Source organism: Dermacentor andersoni, chromosome 11, assembly GCF_023375885.2.
Source record: "Dermacentor andersoni chromosome 11, qqDerAnde1_hic_scaffold, whole genome shotgun sequence".
NCBI lineage: Eukaryota > Metazoa > Arthropoda > Arachnida > Ixodida > Ixodidae > Dermacentor > Dermacentor andersoni.
The window spans coordinates 124055852-124081982 of record NC_092824.1 but is presented as its reverse complement, the minus strand read 5'-3'; the positions used below and the strand labels follow the sequence as shown (position 1 = coordinate 124081982).

Genomic DNA, 26131 nt, shown 5'->3' with positions numbered 1-26131 from the left:
CTCATTATCACGAATTAAAGGCACTCAGTACAACCACTGTGGGCTTGCAATTAGCATGATAAGCTTTGCGCGCCACTGCCACATGGGTCTGTTGCTGCTCAAAGACTACTAAAGTGCCAATGTGGCCCACGATGGCTTCGTGAATTGAGAGAGACAAGATAGTCAAATTCATACTGACTCCTTGCGGAACCCAGTTTGACAACCCCCGATAAAGAGCTTCTGCAGGCTTGGGTGACGCCTGTCACCGGCAAAAGATGCTGAGAGCGAGTGGGGCTATACTAATCCAGGTACAACCAAATTAGGAAGGCCCACAAAGCTTCAACAAGACACTCCCTCACCAGATCTGGAATTGGCCTCCCTGGTGCAGTATTCGGCAACTCCCTCCCAAATGGCTCACTCAATTACCCAATGGCCCTCAGCCCCCAGCAACTGCGGAGCACCCGACCAAGGCGGCGGTCAGACCTGTAACGCAGCAGAGGGTGCTAAGAATCTCTGGATCCGAACAGGCCGCCAATGGAAACTGACCCTTGCAACTTTTAACACCCGAACCCTCACGAGTGAGGCTAGCTTAGCAGGACTCTTTAAGGAATTATCAGACATTGTTTGCGATATCATCGGCCTTAGTGAGATTAGAAGAACTGGTGAGGCTTATACATTGCTGAACAACAGACATGTCCTCTGCTATAGAGGTCTCCTAGATAAGAAGCAATACGGGGTAGGATTCATAATCTGTAAGGACATAGTGGGCAACATTGACGAATTCTACAGCATTAATGAGAGGGTAGCTGTAGTCGTAATCAAACTTAATAAAAGGTATAGATTAAAGGTAGTACAAGCCTACGCTCCAACATCCAGTCGCGATGAAGAGGAAGTAGATCAGTTTCATGAAGATGTTGAATTAGCGATGAGAAAAGTGTAAATGCAATATACTGTAGTAATGGGCGACTTCAATGCAAAAGTGTGGAAAAAGCAGGCTGATGAACAAGCAATTGGCAACTACAGCGTCAATTCTAGGAACGCTAGAGGAGAGATGCTGATAGAATTCGCAGAAAGGAATAAGCTTCGAATAATAAACAACTTTTTCAAGAAGCGCAGCAACAGACAGTGGACCTGGCAAAGCCCTAATGGTGAAACAAGAAATGAAATTGACTTCATATTTTCTGCTTATCCCAGCATAGTGCAGGATGTAGAAGTGATAGGTAGGGTAAAGTGCAGTGATCATAGGTTAGTGAGGGCTAGGATTCACCTCAATTTAAACAGAGAAAGAGTAAAATTGGTCAAGAAGAAACAGGTCAACCTAGAGGCAGTAAGGGCAAACAGGCTGGCACTTGAAAATATGCAGCCTTAGAACAGAGGTGAAGATGACATAGAGGTAATGAATGAAACCGCAACTAAGCTGGCTACAGAGGCACCAATTGAAGTGGGAGGCAAGGCACCAAGGAAACCAGTGGGCAAGCTCTCCCAAGTAACAAAGGACCTAATAACGAAATAAAGAATGAAAGTGTCCAACTCAAGCGATAGGATAGAATTCGTGGAACTGTCAAAACTGATCAACAAGGCGAAAATAAGAGATATTCGAAACTATAATGTGAGAAAGACTGAAGAAGCCGTAAAAAAATGGATGCAGCCTGAAATCAGTGAGAAAGAAACTTGGCATAGAACAAACCAAGATGTATGTACTAAAAGATAAGCAGGGTAATATTGCTACGGAATACTATTTGCGATGACAAAGAGACGAGCAGGGTGAAGACGACGACGACGATTAGAGGCTAGCGCGGACTGTTGTCGCTTGGCCAAGTGCGGCGTATTGCCTTGTAAATATACTTGTATATAGCTTTTCGTCGGCGTCTTCCTACGTAACATATCTGGTGGAGGTGGACGTTCCCTGTACCTCGTCACGGAGCTTCGCAGTGTACGGTACGTCGAGCCTTCCTTCATGGCTCCCGGCGACGACAACTTGACTCCGCCGGCTCCGACACCTGCTGCCATTTCGACAACCTACATCACTCTCCCCACTCCCTGTGATCCTGGCGTATTCTCGGGCAAAGATGGGGAACACGTCAAGGACTGGATCAGCTTTTACGAACTCGTCAGCCGCAATAACCGGTGGGACCCTACTATCATGCTCGCCAACGTAGTCTTTTACCTCGGTGGCACACCTTGAGTTTGGTTTCGGATCCACAAAGATGAGCTCACCAGTTGGGATTCACTTAAGCAAAAGCTCCGAGACTTGTTCGGCAACCCCTATGGTAACCAACTTGCCGCGCAGAAGGCGCTTTCCGGCCGTGTGCAGACGTCAACAGAGCCCTACGTCACGTACATTCAGGACGTCTTGGCACTGTGCCGCAAAGTTGACGCACACATGACCGAGTCCGACAAGGTCTCCCACATCCTCAAAGGCATTCAACTTGCTCGTTTTTAACAACGTGGCGACGGTGGATGCAGTCATAAAAGAGTGCCGCCGCCAGGAACTCGCTAAAAGCTGACGTATCGACCAGCAGTTTGCCCAACACCCCAGTGACATCTTCCTGTGCCGATGCTCCTCATCCCAACAACACTGGCGATGTTACCAGAATCGTCTGGCACGAGATCGAGGCCGCCTATCCAGCTGCCTTCGATTCCAGCCCCTCCAATGCACCTGCAGTCACAGTTTCCCTGATCCAGGCAGTTGTCCGCCAGGAGTTCGCAAACACGGGTCTTCACACCATCTGCTCGGCCCATCACCCTGATTCCCACCCGGCTTCTTCGATTCTGCCCCGTCTTGCATCTTCTTACCCACCACTTTTCCGCAACCCGTCTGAATGGCGCACTGCAGACGACAAGCCCATTTGTTTTCACTGCCATCGAATCGGGCACATTTCTCGGCACTGTCGCAGTCGCTGGAGTTCCCTGAACCGGTCTACTTATACTGCCTACTCTCGCCTCCCAGGTGGCCCTTCTCGTCCCTATGCTGCCCGCTCCGATAATGCCGCCACAGATTCTCCTGCGCCGAACTGCCCCTATTCTCGTTTGCCTTCGCCCCAATGACGACAATCTCACTCTCCCCAGCCCCGTCGCTCCTATTCGCCGACTCCCTTCGGACGCCGCTCCCAGCCGGAAAACTAGACGATGCAGCGCCTCGAGGTGACGCTGCATTGCCCCCTACACCGCCAAATCCTCTACTGACGTTGCCCACTCATCTGAACCTTCTTGACGTGCAAGTCGACGGCGTTTCTGTGTCTGCACTCATAGACACTGGGGCGCATTTGTCCGTAATGAGCGCTGACCTTCGTAACCGGCTCAAGAAAATTATCACGCCCGCCACGACGCCTGTTGTGCGTGTCGCCGATGGCGGAACAGCCTCCGTAATTGGTATGTGTACCGCCCGCGTCTCCTTCGCCGATCGCTCCACTATCGTGCCATTCACAGTCATCACCTACTGTCCCCATGACATCATCCTCGGCTTAGACTTCCTCTCTGCACATTCTGCTCTCATCGATTGTTCCGCCAGTACTCTACGCCTTGACCTGCCTGTTCTGGATCCCGCTGAACCACACCCCAGCCGCCTCAGTTCCGTCGACTTTGTCGCTTGCCACCTTCGGCACTGACTTACGTTGACTTCGTGTCATCCCCACCAGTCCCCGATGGTCACTACATCACGGCTCCTATGCAAGACGTCCTTTTTACACACGGGATCACAGTACCTCATACAGTTTTATTTATTACGGCGAATTGCGTCTGCTTGCCAGTGATCAATTTTGGCTTGACGACACAAGTGCTGCCACGCGGGATGTCTCTGGCACTACCTTTGCTTATTCGAGGATCACTCAGTAGAATCTATTGCAGTAGACGACAATTCAGCCGATCCTCCTCTACCATCGCAGTCGGCAACTTGTACCATCGCCTACTTACAGAAAATGATTGCGCCCGACATGCCGTCCAAGCAAGCTCATGAGCTCTACCGCGTTCTGTTTTCCTACCACGATACTTTTTACTTTAACGACCGTCCTTTGGCCCAAACTACAACATGGCTCATGGCGCTTTTGCGTGGATTATCGGCACCTTAACAGGGTTACCAAAAAGGACGTGCATGCCCTACCTTGGATTGATGACGCCCTTGACTGCCTCCACAATGCTCGCCATTTCTCCTCTATTGACCTTCTCTCCGGCTACTGGCAGATTGCCGTGTACGATCTCGACCACGAGAAGACTGCTTTTGTAACTCCCGACGGTCTTGATCAATCCAAAGTGATGCCGTTCGGTCTATTTAATGCTCCTGCCACTCTTGAACGCATGATGGACTACCTTCTTCACGGTTTTAAATGGTCCACGTGCCTGTGCTACTTGGACGACGTTATAGTATTCTCCCCAACGTTTGCTACGCACCTCGAGCGCCTCTCAGCAGTCCTGGATGTTTTTCGGCGAGCCGGTCTGCAACTGAACGCATCGAAGTGCCAATTCGGGCGTTGCCAGATTACCGTCCTTGGACATCTCGTTGACGTGAACGGAGTATAACCGGACCCAGGCAAGATCCATGCTGGTACGCACTTCCCTGTTCCAAAGTGTGTCAAGGATGTGCGCAGCTTCATCGGCGTTTCGTGAAAAATTTCGCGGCCATAGCACGTCCACTAACCCAGCTTTTGAATAAAGACGCCCCTTTCCAGTGGGGCAATAATGAGGCCTCTGCATTCTCTCTTCTAATTGACCTTCTCACAACGCCTCCCGTTCTGGCCCATTTCGATCCTTCTGCGCCTACCGAAGTCCGTACTGATGTCAGCAGTCATGAAATTGGCGCAGTACTGGCCCAACGCCAGTGTGGCCACGACCGTGTTATCACTTACGCGAGCAGGCTCCTCTCACCCGCGGAGCGCAACTATTCCATCACTGAGCGTGAGTGTCTGGTCCTAGTTTGGGCGGTTGCGAAGTTCCGCCCATACTGATATGGCCGACCCTTTTTCGTTGTCACAGACCATCACGCGCTTTGCTAGTTATGCTCACTGAAAGATGCTACAGGAAGACTTGGTCGCTGGGCCTTACACCTCCAAGAATATTCGTACTCTGTCACCTACAAATCTGGCCAACTACGCAAGGATGCTGACTGCCTGTCTCGCTACCCGGTAGACGAGCTTGACGACGCCGACAGTAGTACCGCTAACGGCATTTTCTCTGTGTCTGCCTTCGCTAACATCACCGATGAGCAGTACCGAGACCTATCGCTGTCAATACTTATTAAGCGTCTGCACTCTACACCTACCGACGCCTCCGTTCACCGATATGTCCTCCAGGGTGGCATTCTGTACCGAAGGAACTTCCTCCATGATGGCTCTGATCTTCTTGTCGTGCCAAAACATCTACGACAGACTGTGCTCTTTGATATGCATGACGCACCCACTGCAGGACATCTTGGGGTAACCCGCACGTACGACCGCATCCGCCGCCGTTTTTATTGGCCTGGTCTTGCTCGCTCCGTCCGGCGCTATTGGTGGATCCACACGACAGACCGTTCCGCGAAAATCTGCTCCGTGGATGCTTATTCCGCCGCCCGTCCGGCTGCGAAGTGCATCCAGACGACGGACGGAGTGAGCAGACGACCGCACCGGAAAAATAAAGATGGCGGCATTGCCCGAAGCGACTGCCGTTCGCCTCGAACCTGTCACGTCGTCGTCGTCGTCCACTGTGTGGTCCGTAACTTTCAAACTGAGGCTTGTATTTGGTTCAAATTTATGTCCAAAAGCTTCAACAGCAAAGTATTCGCGATGAGTTGGCACTGTTTACGAAAGCCACACTCAGATTCTAGGCGTGCAGGCTTAGAGTGGCTTTATTGGCTGAACATGGCCTCAAAGATGTTGCGGCGGCCCAAGCGGATCTCAGTGGCCGTAAGTTACAAATGTTTGCTTGTTTCTACTCATTCTAGATGGTGCCATCGGTGTAATACACGCTGTCATACGTGTTTTTCACTCTGAATGAAGATGGAGATCGAAAGGAAACAGCGGTTGGCCGCAACGGCTGTTGTTTCGTCTGAATTGGATGATGACGAGTGCTTGTTTCATCGAAAGAGGTCTTGTTGGCAAAAGGACTAGAACGCCAACAAGCATCTCGGTATGCAAAACCACTTGTACCGAGAGCTGTTGGTCGGTAACATTGAAGAATACCGGAGGCTGCTTCGAGTGACAAGAGAGCAGTTTCTTCAGTTGCTGCCAAATCGTCTCTTTCGCTCTCGTCCGCGTAATCGGTGAGAGTCATGTCCCACAACGCGGGGATCTGCTCCACGAAATGCAAGAAGAGTAAAGTTCCCTCGTCACTCAAGTTTATTGCAGTCGCTCTTGTCATAGAATAAAGAACCACTTGTGCGAGTCGCGTGTGCAAACAGGCACAAATGGTGTCAACAGCGATGAAGCTGTTTCAGAAAGATGCCAAAGCTGCGCTTGTTGCCAGACTGTAAAGCATGTTAAGCTAAATCCGCAGCATTCGACCCCCAGAATCCGGATGCAAAAAAAAGCTCTGCATTTTCCGTTCATGGGGGTTGCGGACGCCGCAGGGACGGCATGAATCGATCACGCGTAGTCACGTGATGCGCCGTCCGTCGCAGGAACGACGGATTTAGTCTGTCGTGTGGATCCATCATATGTTGCTGCCTGTAATCCCTGCCAGCGTCGAAAAACACTTCCGGTGCTACCTGCCAGTCATCTCCAGCCGATCACCGTCCCTGTGGGACCGTTCTTTCGTGTTGGATTAGACCTCCTCGGTCCCTTTCCCACGTCATCCTCTGGGAACAAATGGGTAGCCGTCGCAACTGATTACACCACCTGATTACACCATGCGGGCTCTCCCTACTAGTTGCGCCACTGATGTCGCGGACTTTCTTTAGCATGACATTATCTTACTTCATGGCGCCCTGCGACAGCTGCTTACTGGCCGTGGTCGTAACTTCCTCTCGAAAGTTTTCGCCGACATTGTGGGTTCCTGCTCCATTCAACACAAGCTGACTACCTCATACCATCCTCAAACCAATGGCCTGACAGAGCGGTTAAACCGTACTCTTACCGATATGCGGTCCAAGTACGTCGTTTCCAAGGACCACCACGACTGGGACGTTACCCTTCCTTACGTCACATTTGTGTATAATTCTTCCCAGCACGACACCGCCGGATTTTCTCCATTTTACCTACTGTACGGTCGCGAACTGACCTTGTCCCTAGACACGGCACTTCCTCCTGCTGCGATCTCAACAAGTGAGTATGTGCGCGAGGGCGATGGCCTCGCGGACCATGCACGCCAGCTTGTCCGTACTCGACTGACGGCCTTGCAAACCACTCAGCAGCGTCAGTACAACGCCCGCCACCATGACGTACAGTTTTCGCCTGGTGCGCTCGTGCTCCTGTGGTCACCCTCTCATCACGTCGGACTTTCAGAGAAGCTCCTCTCACGATATACAGGGCCCTACCGCGTGCTGCGCCAGGTAACCCCTGTGACATACGAAATTGCTCCCGTGCGTTCAACCTCGTCCTCTACTCTGGCATCTAGTGATGTTGTGCACGTCAGTAGGCTCAAGGCCTACTACACTGCTTCCGAATCCGGCGTTTAGTCGCTCCGGGACGGCGCTTTTGCCACCGGGGGTAGTGCTGCGGAACAGTATTTGCGATGACAAAGAGATGAGCAGGGTGAAGATGACGACGACGAATAGAGGCTAGCGCGGGCTGTTGCCTTTTAGCCAAGTGCGGCGTATTGCCTTGTAAATATACTTGTATATAGCTTATCGTCGTCATCTTCCTACGTAACAATGTCATCAGCAATCTCAAAGATATAGTAAAAGCAGCGGATGAATTCTATACTCACCTGTACAGTACCCAGAGGGCCAGGAAACCTCAATTAGAAACAGTAATGAACAAGATACAGGAACTCCTCCCATAACTAGCGATAAGGTCAGAAGGGCCTTGCAAGAGATGAAACGTTGAAGAGCGGCAGGAGAAGATGGAATAACAGTCAATTTAATCAAAGAGGGAGGAGACATAATGCTTGAAAAATTGGCAGCTCTTTATACGAAGTGTCTATCGATTGCAAGGGTCCCAGAAAACTGGAAGAATGGAAACATTATACTAATCCACAAAAAGGGAGACGTTAATTAAAGACCAATTAGCTTACTCACAGTACTATACAAAATTTTTACCAACATAATCTCCAATAGAATAAGGGCAACACTGGGCTTTAGTCAACCAAGGGAACAGGCAGGCTTCAGGAAGGGATACTCTAGAATGGATCACATCCATGTCATCAATCAGCTTATCGAGAAATCCGCAGAGTACAATAAGCCTCTCTATATGGCTTTCATAGATTACGAAAAGGCATTTGATTCAGTAGAGATACCAGCAGTCATACAGGCATTACGTAATCAAGGAGTACAGAACGCCTATGCAAATACCTTGGAAAATATCTACAGAGGTTCTACAGCTACCTTAATTCTACACAAGAAAAGCAGGAAGATACCTATAAAGAAAGGGGTCAGACAGGGAGACACAATCTCTCCAATGCTATTCACTGCATGCTTGGAAGAAGTATTCAAGCTGTTAAACTGGGAAGGCTTAGGAGCAAGTTTTAACGGCGAATATCTCGGCAACCTTCGGTTTGCTGATGACATTGTTCTATTCAGCAACAATGCAGACGAGTTACAACAAATGATTGATGACCTTAACAGGGAAAATTTAAGAGTGGGGTTGAAGATTAATATGCAGAAGACAAAGATAATGATAAATAGCCGGGCAAAGGGAGAAGAGTTAAGGATCACCAGTCGGCCTCTAGAGTGTGTGAAGGAGTATGTTTACCTAGGTCAATTAATCACTGGGAACCCTGATCATGAGAAGGAAATTCACAGAAGAATAAAAATAGGTTGGATCGCATACGGCAGACATTGCCAGCTCCTGACTGGAAGCTTAGCATTATCATTGAAAAGGAAGGTGTACAATCAGTGCATTTTATCAGTGATGACTTATGGGGCAGAGACTTGGAGACTGACAAAGAAGCTTGAGAACAAGTTAAGGACCGTGCAAAGAGCGATGGAATGAAGATTGCTAGGCATAACATTAAGAGACAGAAAGAGAGCGTTTTGGATCAGAGAACAAAAGGGCCTAGATGATATTCTAATTGACAAGAGAAAAAAATGGCGCTGGGCAGGTCATGTAATGCGCAGGTTAGATATACGTTGGACCATTAGGGTTACAGAATGGTTACCTAGACAAGGAAAACGCAATCGAGGATGACAAAAGACGAGGTGGAGCGATGAAATTATTAAATTCGCGGGTGGTAGTTGGAATCGGTTGGCGCAGGACAGGGGTAATTGGAGATTGCAGGGAGAGGCCTTCGCCCTGCAGTAGACATAAAACAGGCTGATGATGGTGATGATGATGATCATGTAGAGCATTGATGCATTACATATGTTGCCAAGTTCTCCACGATTTAAGAAATGCCGCCTTTCTAGGATCTAGAAAACATTGTCTTTTCCTGCTGCATGAAAGAAGTGCTTTTCATTGCCGCCAGCCTAGGCTACAGTGTACTACAATAGGGGCAGTGTGTTCAGGAAGCGCTCGCCGCTGAGGCGCTTCATGTAGACAGCACGAGATGGTGCTGTAGGAACATGGGCTGTACGGAACAGACGGTGCAGCGCCAGCACTGTATGTTGACATTTTGATAATCAGTTTCTGTTGCAGTCAAATAGACGTGCAAATGCTCAACGGATGTTAAGATGCATCCCTGAAACTCACTTCATATAAGAGACGAATTATATGTGCACTCCTAGTGCATCTCAACGACCATTAGATGGATTTATTAACCTGACAGCAAAGGTTTTCCAGACACCGAAGTAGTGGCGTAAAGCTGCTAAATTTGTTTTGAGCCACGCTGCCACATAAAACCAGAAATTATTCGGACGGAAAACTCGGCTGGAAATAACGCTGTAGTAAAGGACATCGAATAGATTTAAACCAACTTAGATTCCAGGTACACACATTTTCTTTTGCGGTTCGCATTCATAAAAACGTGGCCGCGGAATCCACGACCCAACGTCAAGCGCCTATAGCTCCTCAGCTGCTGTTGTAGAAAAGAAGGCAAAACAATATGTGCGTACATAGCCCAAAGCCAAAGAGCTTCCCTGCTTGGCATCTACCTTCTTTTGCAATAAACATTCATCAAGTGACGCAACTTGCCCTTCCTTGTCAGATTATCAGGTGAGTGAAGTAGCGATACCAAAACTTTACTGACCTCTGTGTTCCCTGTTTGCATTGCCTTCGCCAAGTTACAAAAAGACAGGCAATTGACAACAATAAAAAATTGAGACGGCATTGGGTGGTCGTTGGATCTTCACGACTGCCTCAGAAGAAATTCCCCAACTTATATTGTCTTAGTGTAGATGTCAATAGGTATTTAAAACCCTCTCCTTCCAAGTAGTATTCTAACAGAGCCAAAGTGCTGCACAATGTCACATGGAGCCCATCTGCCGCCGACTGGCTCAAAAAGCCACAAAGACCTTTTGCATGTGACTTCCAATGAGACAGAAACTCGAGGAATACCTTCAGAGGAAGCACGCTGCAACTGGCCGCATCACACAGAGAACGCGTCCATACAACCCATGCGACTGCAGCGCCGTCGCATACATCTGGGACCTGTCTACGCTCCCAGCTTCAAAGCAGTGCATGGCGCGTTCCGCCATCTGAACACAATGCCCCTATTCTAGTACACTGTACCCAGGCTGCTCACTTTGAACTGTCACTCTGCAGCACTGTTGCTGGTATTTTCAGCAGCCAGAATCCGTTTCCACTTGCGGCCGCAGTGCATAACAAGAATATTGCAAGCTATCTTTTACTTAGGTACCTAGGAATCAAGATATACCATATGGTAAACTATTATTAAAGGGAACACTAAATTAATAAGCCAACTCTGATTACAGCTTAATTCTATAGCCTGGAAAATATTTTTTATCTATATAGAACGTATGTTGAATAGAATTAAGAGCTTTTTGCACTCTGAAGATAACAAAGTAGTCAAGATATGTTGTACTGAATATTTAAGGAGATATTCAGTTTAATGGGACACTAAAGGCAAATATGAAGCTAAGCTAAAGTTAAACTTTTATGCTCGAGAACTCCTAAGGCGTCAATACTATCACGAACAGAGCTTACTAAGCGAGAAATTGAGGTAGATGCAGGACAGAATTTGAGACTGCCCCAGGACATTCAAGTACTAGCCTGATGACGTGCGCACTCATCATTATAATTCTGTCACTAGTACTAAACCACTCTTAAAAAAAAAAAGAACATGGCATTGCGTTATAAGCTGGAAAAAATGCTACGTGTCCAGTTCTATTTGTAATTTAGAAAAAACTTGTGGACGTTACTCTGGACAACGGCAGGCAGTGGAAATTTTTGGTTTCGCTTGACTTTGCACTGTTCTTGCTGGCTCATGAAACCCACACAAACCCACACACTAGTAGCATCCATGTACATAGGATGTCATGGGATGCCCGAACGGCCCATGCCACTTGACCATGAGCAGCTACAATAGTAAATCCAATGCTCTGTCTTGGCTCAGTTTCTCCATAGCCGCACATATGCATTTTGCGCAAAAAATCGCAGCGCCGTCCTTTGGGCGCCATTTTAATCACCGACAGCAGTAAAAGGCGGTGATGGCGAAATACGCACAGTGCTACTCGAGTACTGCTTCACGTGTAGCCATCGTTGGCATGGTGTGGGTCAATCCGTGGTTGTGCTGACAATATAGAGTAGAATCATTTTTATAGTAGTGTTCAGCATCATTGGCCACCCGTGAAAGGTTCCGAAATCTGGAGGGTCCTGGCAAGTTTGTGTGAGGCACTTCCCCTCCCTTCGCTCTCCAAGTCTATCCGTCATCGGTGCAGATGTCAGCCAGGTGGCCAGTGCACTAGTCGCATGGCACTTTGGTGCCCACCATGTAAATAAAAAAATAGACTTGTAAGGAGTTGCTCAAAGCTACAAAAAAAGACCAATGTGCGTCTGGCATCAAGAATGAGAGGCCACCATACGATGTGTGGCAAAGGTGGTGGCCGTGAACTTTGTTGGTGCCATTTCATAAACTTGCTTTCAGTAGTGAGGCAGTTTGCCAGCTTTCCAAGTACAGTACAGCTGCTGCGAATACATCTGCATCTATTCAGCACCAAATCACAACTTTAGTTACTGGCAGTTGATGAAGCAGCACCGAATAGGCCTAAATGGCCTGACTGCTGTTGAAGGGGCATTCGGGTCCACAGGCATGCCTACCATGTTCATCTGTGTGCTTAAACTTGCATGTGGACAGAAAGTTCCGAACTGCATGAATATGTGTGTGTGAACGCGCATATCCGATACAATCTGTGGCTTCCAGTGGCTGATCAGTCTGACCTCTGCACATGCTTTCGCATTTTCTGAAATAGGGGCTGCTTTTCTCACCCTTCATTTGGTCTGCATCAGGTTATCATCTCAAACGGTCCTATTGGCCGACCAACCTTGCACCGACTTGGAACATACACCGTGAAAAGGCTATGCACATTAAGGGGCTGACCACTCTGGGTGTTTCATCAAATATACCAAATATTTGAAAAATCGAGCAGCAAATATAGCCATCTGATTTTTTGGGGCTCCCTATGGACTGCGAAAGCATCCGAAAAAGCAAATGCATGCCTTTTATTGCGGGCTCATATTACCACAGTCATGTTCAATATAGCTTTGAATGGCTGCCAGCAGTTATTAGGCACCTCAGTGCTTGTACTGTGGAAGGAGACAGTGAGTGCACGCATGTATAACCAAAGAACACATACTATGTCCTGTGACAGTGGTTCCTTTCCCCTCATGGTAAGCTTCACTGCAACAAACTGCATATGCTTGACTGCGTCGTATCGCTGTATTGCGGAGAAGCTGACATAAGAAACTGGCATGTGGCAAGCCATTGGTGAGGATGACCAAGATGGAGTTGGCACCATTGCTGACAGCAACGAATCCTTTGAATGAAAAACACGGAACTGAACAGCAGGAACTTTCTTAGCAAATGTCCAAACAGCTAGGCCAAGCATTGTAGAGTGCGTGCCAGCACAAAATGACCACATTGAGCACACGACCACAAATAAGCACATGACCACAAATGAGCACATGACCACACACCTAACACTATTTGGCCAAACACAAATGGCTACACTGCCAGCTGATTGGCATGTGAGAGTGCCAGTTTGAGGATGCGTGATAATCAAAACGGTGGTGATGGTGGCTTTGATTAATGCCATTCCGAACCTGCAGTCATGGCACAGTCGCAAAAGATCGGACAGCAGATGGTGTCAGTGTCAGAACTTTCAGTCATCCTGATACACTAGCTCTATGGAGTACATGGCAGTGCCATGAAGGTGCCTGTATTATCAAGCGTCAGAAAAATCAGTTGTTCACTGTATTCAATTTGCGAACTGAATTAGTGGAACATTCACAATTCTATTCAGTGATAATTCAGTATTTGCACACCACTAAACATATTATGATAAAGGAAATATGCACCTCAAAATTTGGACAAAGAGCTCATATTAACACACGTAGCTGTTTATCGGGTGACCGCTTTTCACTGCCTGACAAATGTTATCACCCAGCACGGGACGTGCCTGCACGTATCAGAAGCTTCTCGAATATTATCGATGGTTCTATGTGCTGTCTGTTGTCACCGAAGCTTCTGTAATCTGATTGCATGTGCGACGTGAATTGTGTAGAACTTTCTGGAAGACATGTGGGCACCAGCGATTACTCTGGAGCCTTCTATCACTGATGTATAAAAGCCAACGCGCTTGATCGACAGAGCAGATTTTCAACAATTGCAACTGTGTTTGCCGCTATCATTGTGTTTTGAGTGTAGCCTGCTCTTCTGCGCATAGGTACGCCCAATAATGATTTAGTTTCACCATTTACAGTTTTGCTACTGTGTTTGTGATCGTCACTACTATGTGAGTTCTGCTGGAGGTGCTTTGATTTCATGTACCGAATCCGCCGACAAGCCGTGATGCAAGCCCGGACCGCGAAGGTAGCACCACTGTTATACCGGACCATCGAGCAAGCCGCAGGCTACAACACCTGCCCCCGGAACACAGACTTCTTCCTGAGACAACCAAGAAGATCGTGGCCAAGCCAACAACCCCAATGGCAGCCCTAGTGTTCCCCACCGTGCTGCAACATCCCAGGGAGCCACTGACCTACCGGGGATTATCATTTGAAGACCCGGATAACTGGCTGGAAATACGAAAGGGTTGCTCAATTATACAGCTGGAACTCCGACGACAAGCTGCAACCCGTGTACTTTGCCTTAGAAGATGCGGCCAGAACGTGGTTTGAGAACCAGGAATCGACCCTGACTACATGGGACCTGCTCTGCAATAGCTTCCTACAGACTTTCATGAGCGTCCTGCGCTGTGGAGACGGTTCTGCACAAAGCTCACCGCACGAGCGACAGTCAGGAAAGGGCACGACACTCCTCCACTCCGCAACGCACAAAGGCGCTATGGCAGGGTTCGTCGGCTCTCCGACACGGCACAGAGAAGGCTCCAGAGTCAGATCACCAACAAACACAGGTTCAATCACCCAAGATACAGCACAGTGCGACATTCACGGCACTTACGGGCAAAGGCTCACCGCAAGACCGATCGAGTACGTGTGCCCATTGCACTAGGGCTAACCAGGAAGCGGTCCACCAAGCGTGAGAACTAGAAGTTGCGGGAGTAAAGGCCCAATGACCCCACCTTGTTGTGGGCCTGTGAGCATCTGCCGCAGTGATAAAGCGCTCAGCCGAAGAGAGCTCGGGTGGAGAGGGCGCCCGGGGGCCACCACTCGAGAGCCCAATCATGGCATGTACCAGCAACACTTGTTCGGACAGCGATTAGACCCTGGGAGGAAGAAGCACGGTTTGCGAAGGAAATTAGCTTCGGCAAAGTAGCAGTGTTCGCCATGTTGCCATCACGGCGGCCGTTCCCGGAGATCGAGCTAAGCACAATGCGCAGGCTGGTAACGAGGCACGGCAGGGCACCTCGATCCCCACATTTTCCCCTCCCAAAGACCGCAGCCAGCCTGAGAAACCGCAACGCCTGTCTGACCAACTGCCACCTTTATTTCTGGCATTTAATCCAGAAAACACAGTCCATAGCCGGTGGACCGCAAGCGCCTTCATCCTCCGCGGCCATGTCAACTGCCCGCTTGTGCCAAGAGTCCACCTCCTTCGCGGACAGGGTCGATGCACTAATAGCCGCCGCAATGGCCGCCATGAAGTTTGGGTCAGCCGCGAGGGCTGCAGCAACCGAGTGCAGCCATTCAGGGGCGAAGGCAGGCTGTGCAGCTGGAGCCTTTTTTCCTTGTTTTCCGCCTTGGCCTTGTGCACCAGCGACAAGTTATGTGTCGCCGGGTGCATGACAAGCACCCTACACGTGTTGCAGAATGTTTCCGATGGTTCCACCGGCATTGCTGCAGCACCAGTCGCCTGGGTCTGGTCTGAGAGAGTGCGGCCCCAGAAAGGGTGGGGGTGGTCCCGTAACACCATTCCGATTCCCACTTCCCGTTGATATCACCAACGCTGAGTGGAGACAAACGCCACTGAAGCCTCCTGACTTTGCTGGAAGGCCTGCGTTGCCACATTCCGATAAGACAGCTGCTTCTTGTGGGGGGCAGGAGTAGAGGGTGCATGGGCAGGTGCTGGCCTGGGTGACTTCTGGGCCGGCTTGGAGGAGCAATGCAAAGCCTTGATGTCACGAGCAGGAGCCACTGCGCAGAGCTTCGGCTTTGAGTGGCGATACGCAGGGTACGGCCGCTTTTTTGAGGGCATCACGGAAGTCACTAGCGGACAAGCGAACAAGGAAAGTGATGCGATGAGGGTCAGGCAATGCATAAAGGAAAGTGCAGCCTCTGATGTGCCACCGAAGTGACCCAATCAGAGTAGTCCTTGGGGCTAGATGGGAAGGAGTATTGGGCCAATAAGGATGCGTGCTTCCTTCCGCTCCAGTGTACTTAGTACTTAGAGAGCTAAGCCCCCAGCCTGGTAAGTAATCGTGGTCGGGGGGGGGGGGGGGGGGGGTCTCTCACCTCTGGCTGGCGTTCAGCACGAGCCAGGACTGCACAAGAAGGTATATTGGGCTAAAAGAGCCCATCACCGCTTCAACGTGCGCACCCCCCCCCCCCCCCCCCCCCAAAACCGTTAATTTTCTCCATTTACCACGGTGGTAGGGAGTAACGTCCATCTACCTGCTGGGAAGTGGAAATTCCTTAGTCGTGTCACTAAAAGGCTGGGTCAGCACTCGAGGGTATATTAGGTCAGAAGGGCCTGTCACCGCTTTAATGTGTGCCCTTGCACTGTAGCTGCATTTCTCCGTTCACCTGCGTGGTAGGGAATGAAGGCTGGCTACGAGCTGGCGGGAGAAAAGCTGCTTAGGTGCGTTTCCACCGGTTGTACCGGTGGCGTGGCCTGGGGCCAGCTGTGTCATGGTTTGCCTGCGATTCGTTGACCGCTTCCCCTTCTCCCCAGTCGCTGCTTCTGGCAACGAAAGGTTTGACATCCGAGACGTGAACTGCACCGCCGACTAGCCTTCCTTGGGAGTCAGCCAGCTTGTATAACAGAGGGGACATTTGGTCTCTACTTGGTATGGGCCCAACAACCTGGTCAACAGGGATGCAGTGATGCCTTTGGTAGCATCACTCAAGATATGGTTGCGTCTGAGGACAAGATCGCCGACACTGTAGTGCACGTCCCTATGAGACCGGTCGTATTAAGCCTTCTGTCCAGCTCGCGCTTTTGCCAGGTTGGAACAGACCAGGTCAAGGGCTGCGTCCATCCGTGGCGCACGCCCTGCTGCGGTCCGCAGAATGCGATACATGGAGTTTGGCAGCTCCCGCCCGAAGTTGAGGAAAGTCGTCGTGTACCCAGTCGAATGGTTCACCGTAGACTGCAAGGATAAGCCTATCTCGTTAAAACAGATATCCCAATCCCTGTATTGCAGGGCAAAGGCTGCGAGCAAGGGCTTGAGGTTCCGGTTAATGCACTCTGTCGGGTTGGCCTGTGGGTGATATGTGGTTGTCTTGCAGTGCTTAATGCCAAACGCAGCACACGCATCCACGAACACCTTGGCCATGAAGTGGGATGCGTTGTCCAATATAAGCTCCGGCGCAAAGCCGAAGCAGTTAAAGAACTCGGTCAACCTGTCCCAGATTGCCCGTGCCATTAACTTCCGAAGGGTAAGAAGTTCAACCCATTTCGTGAAGTGAGCAGTGACAGCCTGGAGAAAAACGTAGCCTCGCCAGCTTCTGCAAAAGCATCCCATAATGTCATATGCGCACGACTTGTCAGGGTAGCTGGCTGTCGATTGGCTGCATGATCCCGGGGGGGTCTGTCCACGAGACGCTTCACCCATTGGCCCACACGGCATGAGCGGGCATAGTGAAGAGCGCCACGCTTCATGCCTAGCCAGGTAACAGAGCAGCACAACTTTTGGAAAGTCTTAAGACCACTTGCATGTCTGGCCAACCGCGAGTCGTGGAAATAGCTTAAGGTGGCTTTTCTTAGACTGCAGGGTATCACCACCTTGAAAGACTCCTGGGGAGCCTCCTCAGATGGGATATAGTGCAGGAGAACTCCATGGGCATCAAGCACTTACATATCCAATGTGCCAGAAACAATACCAGCGGTATCGCACTCGGCGTCAACAGCAATACAAGCTGCACGTGCGCGCCCGACGGCTTCGCTCGACTCTGTGAGCCCTTCAATGTTAAATGGATCGCTCTGGTGCGCCTTTAGTAGTTCTTGCCTGCTGAAGATTATACCAGAGGAAGTAATGGGGTCCACCAGGTAAACGTCCTCTCCAGAGGTTGGCAATGTGGGTTGCGCTTCGCCATCGGGGGTCGCGCCGTTCGAGCCATTGAAGACAAACGCTCTTATCTCTACTTGGTGCAAATGCTCATGGGAGTGACGGACTGAAGAGTAAGACGCCAAAACGGGGGCGCGCGACAGGGCTTCAGCCACCACATTCGAACTCCCTTTCCAGTAGCGCACAACAAAGTTGTACCGGTGCAGTGTCAATGCCCAGTGCACAAGGCAGCCCGAGGGCTCATGCAAGCGCTTAAGCCAGGTGAGTGGCATGTGGTCCCTCCCTACCACAAATGGCACTCCGTTGACGTAGCAGTCAAACTTCCGGAGAGCAAAAACTATAGCGAGACACTCCCTTTTGGTCACACTGTAGTTGCACTTGGCGGCAAGTGACCGGCTGGCAGAGGCAACTGGTCGGAGAATGCCGTCATGCTCTTGAAGCAGCATAGCCCCAAGACCCAGGTCACTTGTGTCAGCTTGGACAACGAACTCCCTGTTGAGGTCGGACAGCTTCAGTTCGACTGTGGCCACTAGAGCTCAGAATGGTGCATGAAAGGCACCCTCCTTGCTCAGGACCCTAGCTCCATCATGACGACTTTTTCAACAGTGCGGTCAAGGGCGCTTGGAGAGTGGCAAAATTTGGGATGAACTGTCTATAGTAGTTCACCATTCCCAAAAAGTGCCTAAGGCCCTGAATGTTCGCCGGCATTGGGTATTCTAGAATAGCTCGGACCTTCTCTATGCACGGCAGAAGATAACACCTGTTGATAGTAAAGCCCAATAGGGAAATGTGAGTCTCAGCTATTTGAGCTTTCTTCAGCTTTAGAGTCAACCCGCCTGCATGCACAACCTCTCGAAGACGTCCACCAGGTGGCAGAATGAATGAATGAATATTTGATGTTTAATGGCGCAAGGGCCAGACGTCGCCAAAGAGCGCCATGCTAATGATTAATGAGTTCGCAGTGCCTGATGGGTTCTATGATCTTAATGCGCCGTGGCTGTAAAGGGGCCTAAAAGAGTTGATGCAAATTCGATAAAATGTACGAGTAATAAAATTATGGGAATGACTATTGTCGTGTACTATGAACATTAATATGTATTGAGAAAGAATGATGCAATATATAAAATATGTGATTGTCTAGATGTATAATATTGTCTAGAGCACAACTGCCTCACCGGGGCCCTTGAAACTCAAGGGCCTAGAGGCATGTGCTATACAGAGAATCTATCCTAGCAATATCCTCTGGAAAGAGGATGCGCTAAGAAATGAATGGGCTTGTAACATGTAGTACAACATCTTTTAAGAAAGCGAGGACTGCTTTGGTCTTAAAAAGCGGTTCTACACCAAGAAACATGGCCGGATGCAGAAGGACGTGATGGCTGTATGCAAATGAAAAATGTTTTGTCGAAGTCGAATTTGTCGACAAATTCGACTTCGCCCTGCCTTCTGCTAGCCGCCTGGTTAGCTCAGATGGTAGAGCGGCTGCCCCGGAAAGGCGGTGGACCCGGGTTCGAGTCCCGGACCAGGACGAATTTTTCTTCAACTATGAGGCTTTTCTTTCGAGGAACCCGTATGGGTTTCCTTTGTAACAATTGCCACGTAAGGGTGGATGTCTGATTTTCCCTTTATTCATTACTTCTCTCCACCTTGCGGGTTTCCGCAGAACTACAACATCAAACTTTAGTGCATTTGGAGTAATTTTTTGTTTGTTTTTTTCCAAATGAGAGAAAGTTGTATTTCTGTTTGAAAGAATGAGGTGCGCAGTACTGTAGAGGACTTTTTTTTTTTAGGTCCCGGGAACGGGCGCGCGTTAGAATCGAGGGCATGTTAGAATCGAGTAAATACGGTACTTGTAAAGAAAAACTTCTCACCTGTCTGCACCAACTACCTTCTTGTTATTTCTTCAGCACTGTGTCCAGAAGTACTGCATGCCCTACACGACAATCCGACCACTGGGCACCTCAGATTCTCCCGTATGCTATCGAGGATACAGGAAAGGTATTACTGGATGTGCTGACCGCCGACGTCGCCTGTTAGGTCAAAACATGCCGAGACTGTCAGCGATGAAAGACACCACTGACAAGGCCAGTGGGATTACTACAGCTGATCGAGCCTCCTTTCTGGCCATTTCAACAGATCGGGATGGATTTGTTGGGACCCTTTCAGACTTCAACATCTGGAAAGAAGTGGATCGTCGTGGCAACAGACTACTTCACCCGCTTCACCGAAACAAAAGCTCTACCAAAAGGTAGTGCAGCCGAAGTGGCAAAATTCTTCGTCGAGAACATCCTCCTGCGACATGGTGCCCCAGAATTCCTCATGACTGACAAAGGAACAGCCTTTACAGCAGAGCTCATCCAAGCCATTCTGCAATACAGCCAGACAAGCCACATGAGGACAACTGCCTACCAGCAGCAGATGAATGGTCTGACGGAGCGGCTGTACATCGATGTCGAGCACAAGATGTGGGATGCGGTCTGGCCATATGTAACCTTCGCTTATAACACGGCAATGCAAGAAACAACTCAAATAACGCCGTTCAAGCTGGTTTACAGAAGGAACCCGACGACGACTCTTGACACCATGCTGCTGCACGTCACCGTCGAAGAGAATCTCGACAACGACGCTATCTCCAGCATGCCGAAGAAGCCTGACAGCTCGCCTACCTGCACATCAAGAATAGGAAGAGGACTGGTGGCCGGCACTACAATCTTCGATGACGATACGTGGAATATCAGCCTGGCGACCGTGTTTGGGTTTGGACCCCAATACGCCGACGAAGACTTAGTAAGAAGTTTTGATGTCCCTATTTCGGACCCTACAAGATTATCCGACACATTGGCGCACTAGACTATGAGGTTGTGCCAGATGGCATTTCGCTATCAACGCGGCACTGCTCATGATCTGAAATAGTCTACGTTGTGCGACTTAAGCCGTTCTACCAGCACTAACGAACTTTGGGACTCTGCATAGCTGCACTTTGAAGTTGTTGTTTTTTTCGTTTTTCGTTTTTTTTTTCTGTGTTACTTTGGACTTATTTCTTTGTTGTTTTGTTACTTTTGTTTAATAAGTGCCCTTTTGTGTTTCGCTCTCCTGTTATTCTCGTAGCATTGGGACAATGCTTTTTGAGAGGGGGCATTGACACGCTTACTTGTTTATATTTATTGGATGACCGCTTTTCACCGTCTAATAAATGTTATCGCCAAGCGAGGGAGACGCCGCATGTATCAGAAGTTTCTCGAATGTTATTGATGGTTCTATGTACTGTCTGTTGTCACCGAAGCTTGTGTAATCTGATTGCATGTGCGACGTGAATTGTGTAGAACTTTCTGGAAGACACGCGGACCCCAGTGGCTACTCTGGAGCCTTCGATGGCTGATGTATAAAAGTGAACGGGCTTGACCGACACAGGTTTCAACGATCGCCGACTGCGTTTGCCGCTATCGTTGTACTTTGAATGTAGCCTGTTTTTCTAGGCACAGGTCCGTCCAATAAAGGTTTAGTTTCGCCATTTACACTTTTGCTACTACGTTTGTGGCCGTCACTACCACGTGACAATACTATATGCTGATGATGTGTGGTGTTTTATGGCGCAAGGGCCAGGTTTGGCCAAAGAGCACCATGACAAGTGGTAATGTTGAAGATGTATTATGGATGGCGTGCACAATAAATTCCTCATGGAAGATGTGACATGGCTGTAAAAGGGCCTAATACCTGTAGCTGTAAGTGGCGTAGAATATATAGGTGCTAAAATAATGACGGTGACTAGGATGTGATGTGGGCTATGGCAACAGGCTTTCGTTAAAACATGATGCAATAAAACATAACACTGACACCAGAGTTTCAAGAGAGCCCTTGAACGCAGGGCTGTTAGTCATGTGCTAAAGGTTGCCTGGCCAAATGATTTTCAGGGTGTCGGTTTCAGCTAAAAAGTCTAAGACTGTTTGCAGATTAAAAAGCGGTTCATCGTTAAGAAAAAATGCAGGGTGAAGGGGTATATTCTCGCGATATGCAGAAGGGAAATACTTTTTCCTCCCTGTTTCTATTGCAGGGCACTGAATAAGAACATGGAGGACTGTGAGACTATTGTCGCACTTAACACAAGTTGGAGGATCGCCCCCAGTCAAGAGATGAGAGTGGGTACCGTATGTGTGGCCTATCCTTAATCGGCAAAGAAGTACTTCATTGTACCTTGCTATTTTCCCATTTATCCAGTTCCCCAGTTCTTGTTTTATTATGTGAAGCATATTCATTGCTTGTGTATCCCACTCGCCTTGCCTATGATTCCTCAATTGACGGCGTAGAAAAGGCTTTAGGTCTGTGGTAGGGATGGGGATATTTGCATCTGCATCGCTAAAAGTTACTGACCTAGCGCTTTGGTCAGCAGCTTCGTTGCCTTTTATACCTTTGTGACCAGGTACCCAGCATATGATAATCACTTGATTGCACATATATAGGGAGCACAACAGACTGTACAGCTCACTAAAAACTGAGTTCTTATATTTTCTTGGACTAAGTAGGGCTCTGACTACACTTAATGAATCTGTAAACACAATAGCCCTAGCAAGTTTTGTGAGCCTTATGTTTTGAATAGCCGATAGTATAGCCTAGGCTTCCGCTGTAAAGACACTTGTGTGTGGATTTAGTGCCCCGGATACTGAAAATGAAGGTCCCAGAGCTGCGTAGGAAACTCCCTTAAGGACTTGGAAGCGTCTGTATAGCATTCTGTACAAGAGTACTTCTCGTGAAGTTCACGAAAATGGAATTGTATATGTGCTTCTGGCGCCCTCTTAGATATTTCAACGAAAGAGACGTCGCATTCAATGGTCTGCCATTCCCATGGTGGGAGCAGGCGAGTGGGTGCCATTAGGACATTCTCTGGGACTAAGACACCTGTTTCTTCTGCCAGTGTTATCAAACGGAGGTACAACGGAGCTCTAATAACTGGGTGGTTACGAAATAACCTGGCTGTAGACACTTCACGAATAGATGACTGACATGGATGCTGCACGTCTGATTTAACCTTGAGAGCAATAAGAAAAAGTTAAATATGTCCTTTGGAGACGTAATGACCATTCATTACACTCCACATACAGGCTTTCTACGAGACTTGTCCTAAAAACGCCTGTAGCGAGGCGTATACCCAAGTGGTGAATGGGATCTAGCATCATTAAAGCACTAGGCGCAGCAGAGCTATACACTATTGCTCCATAGTCGAGGCGGGACCGTGCAAGGCTTTTGTAGAGGCTCAAAAGGCACCTCCTGTCACTTCCCCAAGATGTGCGGAACAAGAGCTTTAGTAAATTCATTGTCTTCAGACATCTCGCTCTAAGATACCTAAGGTAAGGGACAAATGTTAGTTTCGAGTCTAAGATGATTCCTAAAAATGTATGTTCGCGGCTGACAGATAGCGGCTGTCCATTAAGATGGACAATAGGGTCAGGTAACATACCTCTCATTTTAGAGAATAGAACGCATGTGCTTTTTTGGGGGTTTAACTTAAATCCATTCTCGTCAGCCCACTTAGATATTTTGTTTAGGCCAAGCTGTACATGTTGCTCCACCGATAGAAATATTGCATAATTTAAATCCTATCTGTACGTCATCCACACACACTGAATATGTAAAACATTGTTCGTGGTGTGATGCTATAGAGGGAATTCATTTTTACAAAAGAGCGTGCAGCTCAGCACACCACTTGTTTCCTGCGAATATTGACGAGATAGCACTTTACCAACCCTCGCACGGAATGTACGATTAGAGAAGTAGCTTTGAATCAGGTTCAAGAGATTGCCTCTGACACCCATACCAGCCAGATCACGAAGAATTCCAAAAAGCCAGGTTGTGTCGTATGCCTTTTCCATATCTAAAAATACCGCCAATAAAAACTGCTTGTGCACGAAGGAATCTCGGATATTTACCTCCATGCGGACAAGGTGATCTGTCGTACATCTACCCTCCCAGAAACCACACTTAAAGGGGTCTAGTATTTTGTTGCTTTCAAGATGATGAATTAGGCGTCTGTTTACCATTTTCTCAAAGAGTTTGCATAGGCAGCTTGTCAGGGCTATAGGCCTGTAGCTGCTGACCGAAGTTGGATCCTTGCCCTCTTTGACAATAGGAATTACAACTGCTTGCTTCCAGGCAGATGGAATATAACTGGCAGAGAATATGGAATTAAAAATTGATAGCAGTGTTTTGTGTGTTTCGGCATGTAGGTGTTCGATCATCTCATCAACTATTCGATCGCCTCCAGGAGCTGATTTATTGCAACAGTTCAGTGCAGCCTGAAATTCCACCATGTTAAATGGTCGGTTATACACTATACTGATGGGCGACTTCAATACCAATGTAAGCAAGAAGCAGGCTGGAGACAAGGCAGTGGGGGAATATGGCATAGGCACTAGGAAAGCAGGGAAGACTTATTAGTAGAGTTTGCGGAACAGAATATTATGCGGATAATGAATACCTTCATCCGCAAGCGGGATAGCTGAAAGTGGACGTGGAGGAGCCCGAACGGCGAGATTAGAAATGAAATAGACTTCATACTCTGCGCTAACCCTGGCATTATACAAGATGTGGACGTGCTCAGCAAGGTGCGCTGCAGTGACCATAGGATGGTAAGAACTCGAATTAGCCTAGACCTGAGGAGGGAACAGAAAAAACTGGTACATAAGAAGCCGATCAATGAGTTAGCGGTAAGAGGGAAAATAGAGGAATTCCAGATCAAGCTACAGAACAGGTATTCGGCTTTAACTTAGGAAGAGGACCTTAGTGTTGAAGCAATGAACGACAATCTTGTGGGCATCATTAAGGAGTGTGCAATAGAAGTTAGTAGTAACTCCGTTAGACAGGATACCAGTAAGCTATCGCAGGAGACGAAAGATCTGATCAAGAAACACCAATGTATGAAAGCCTCTAACCCTACAGCAAGAATAGAACTGGCAGAACTTTCGAAGTTAATCAACAAGCGTAAGACAGCTGACATAAGGAAGTATGATATAGAAAGAATTGAACATGCTCTCATGAACAGAGGAAGCCTAAAAGCAGTGAAGAAGAAACTAGGAATAGGCAAGAATCAGATGTATGCGTTAAGAGACAAAGCCGGCAATATTATTACTAATATGAATGAGATAGTTCAAGTGGCTGAGGAGTTCTATAGAGATTTATACAGTACCAGTGGCACCCACGACAATAATGGAAGAGAGAACAGTCTAGGGGAATTTGAAAAACCACAAGTAACGCCGGAAGAAGTAAAGAAAGCCTTGGGAGCTATGCAAAGGGGCAAGCCAGCTGGGTTGGATCAGGTAACCACAGATTTGTTGAAGGATGGTGGGCGGATATGTTCTAGAAAAACTGGCCACCCTGTATACGCAATGCCTCATGACCTCGAGCGTACCGGAATCTTGGAAGAACGCTAACATAATCCTAATCCATAAGAAAGGGGATGCCAAAGACTTGAAAAATTATAGACCGATCAGCTTACTGTCCGCTGCCCACAAACTATTTACTAAGGTAATCGCAAATAGAATCAGGAACACCTTAGACTTCTGTCAACCAAAGGACCAGGCAGGATACCGTAAAGGCTACTGAACAATAGACCATATTCACACTATCAATCAGGTGATAGAGAAATGTGCGGAATATAACCAACCGCTATATATAGCTTTCATTGATTACGAGAAAGCACTTGATTCTGTCGAAACCTGAAAAATACTGAAAAAATACTGAAAGATATCTATAGCGGCTCCACAGCCACCATAGTCCTCCATAAAGAAAGCAACAAAATCCAAATAAAGAAAGGCGTCAGGCAGGGAGATACAATCTCTCCAATGCTATTCACAGCGTATTTACAGGAGGTATTCAGAGACCTGGATAGGGAAGAATTGGGGATAAAAGTTAACGGAGAATACCTTAGTAAAGTGCGATTCGCTGATGATTTTGCCTTGCTTAGTAACTCAGGGGACCAACTGCAATGCATGCTCACTGACCCGGAGAGGCAAAGCACAAGAGTGGGTCTAAAAATTACTCTGCAGAAAACTGAATTAATATTTAACAGTCTCGGAAGAGAACAGCAATTTACAATAGGTAGCGAGGCACTGGAAGTGGTAAGGGAATACATCTACTTAGAGCAGGTAGTGACGGCGGATCCGGATCATGAGACTGAAATAATCAGAAGAATAAGAATGGGCTGGGGTGCATTTGTCAGGAATTCTCAGATCATGAACAGCAGGTTGCCATTATCCCTCAAGAGAAAAGTGTATAATAGCTGTGTCTTACCAG

General features: G+C 48.3%; 1 protein-coding gene and 1 non-coding gene across 7 annotated transcripts in view; one reads left to right on the top strand and one right to left on the bottom strand.

Annotated features, from left to right (window-relative positions):
• g (adaptor-related protein complex 3, delta 1 subunit-like garnet) overlaps positions 1-26131 on the bottom strand; it is a 316686-nt gene that overhangs the window by 107254 nt on the left and 183301 nt on the right. The window lies entirely within an intron of this gene.
• Positions 19304-19378, top strand: TRNAS-GGA (transfer RNA serine (anticodon GGA)). Its single transcript has one exon. It is a non-coding gene; the product is annotated as a tRNA-Ser (tRNA).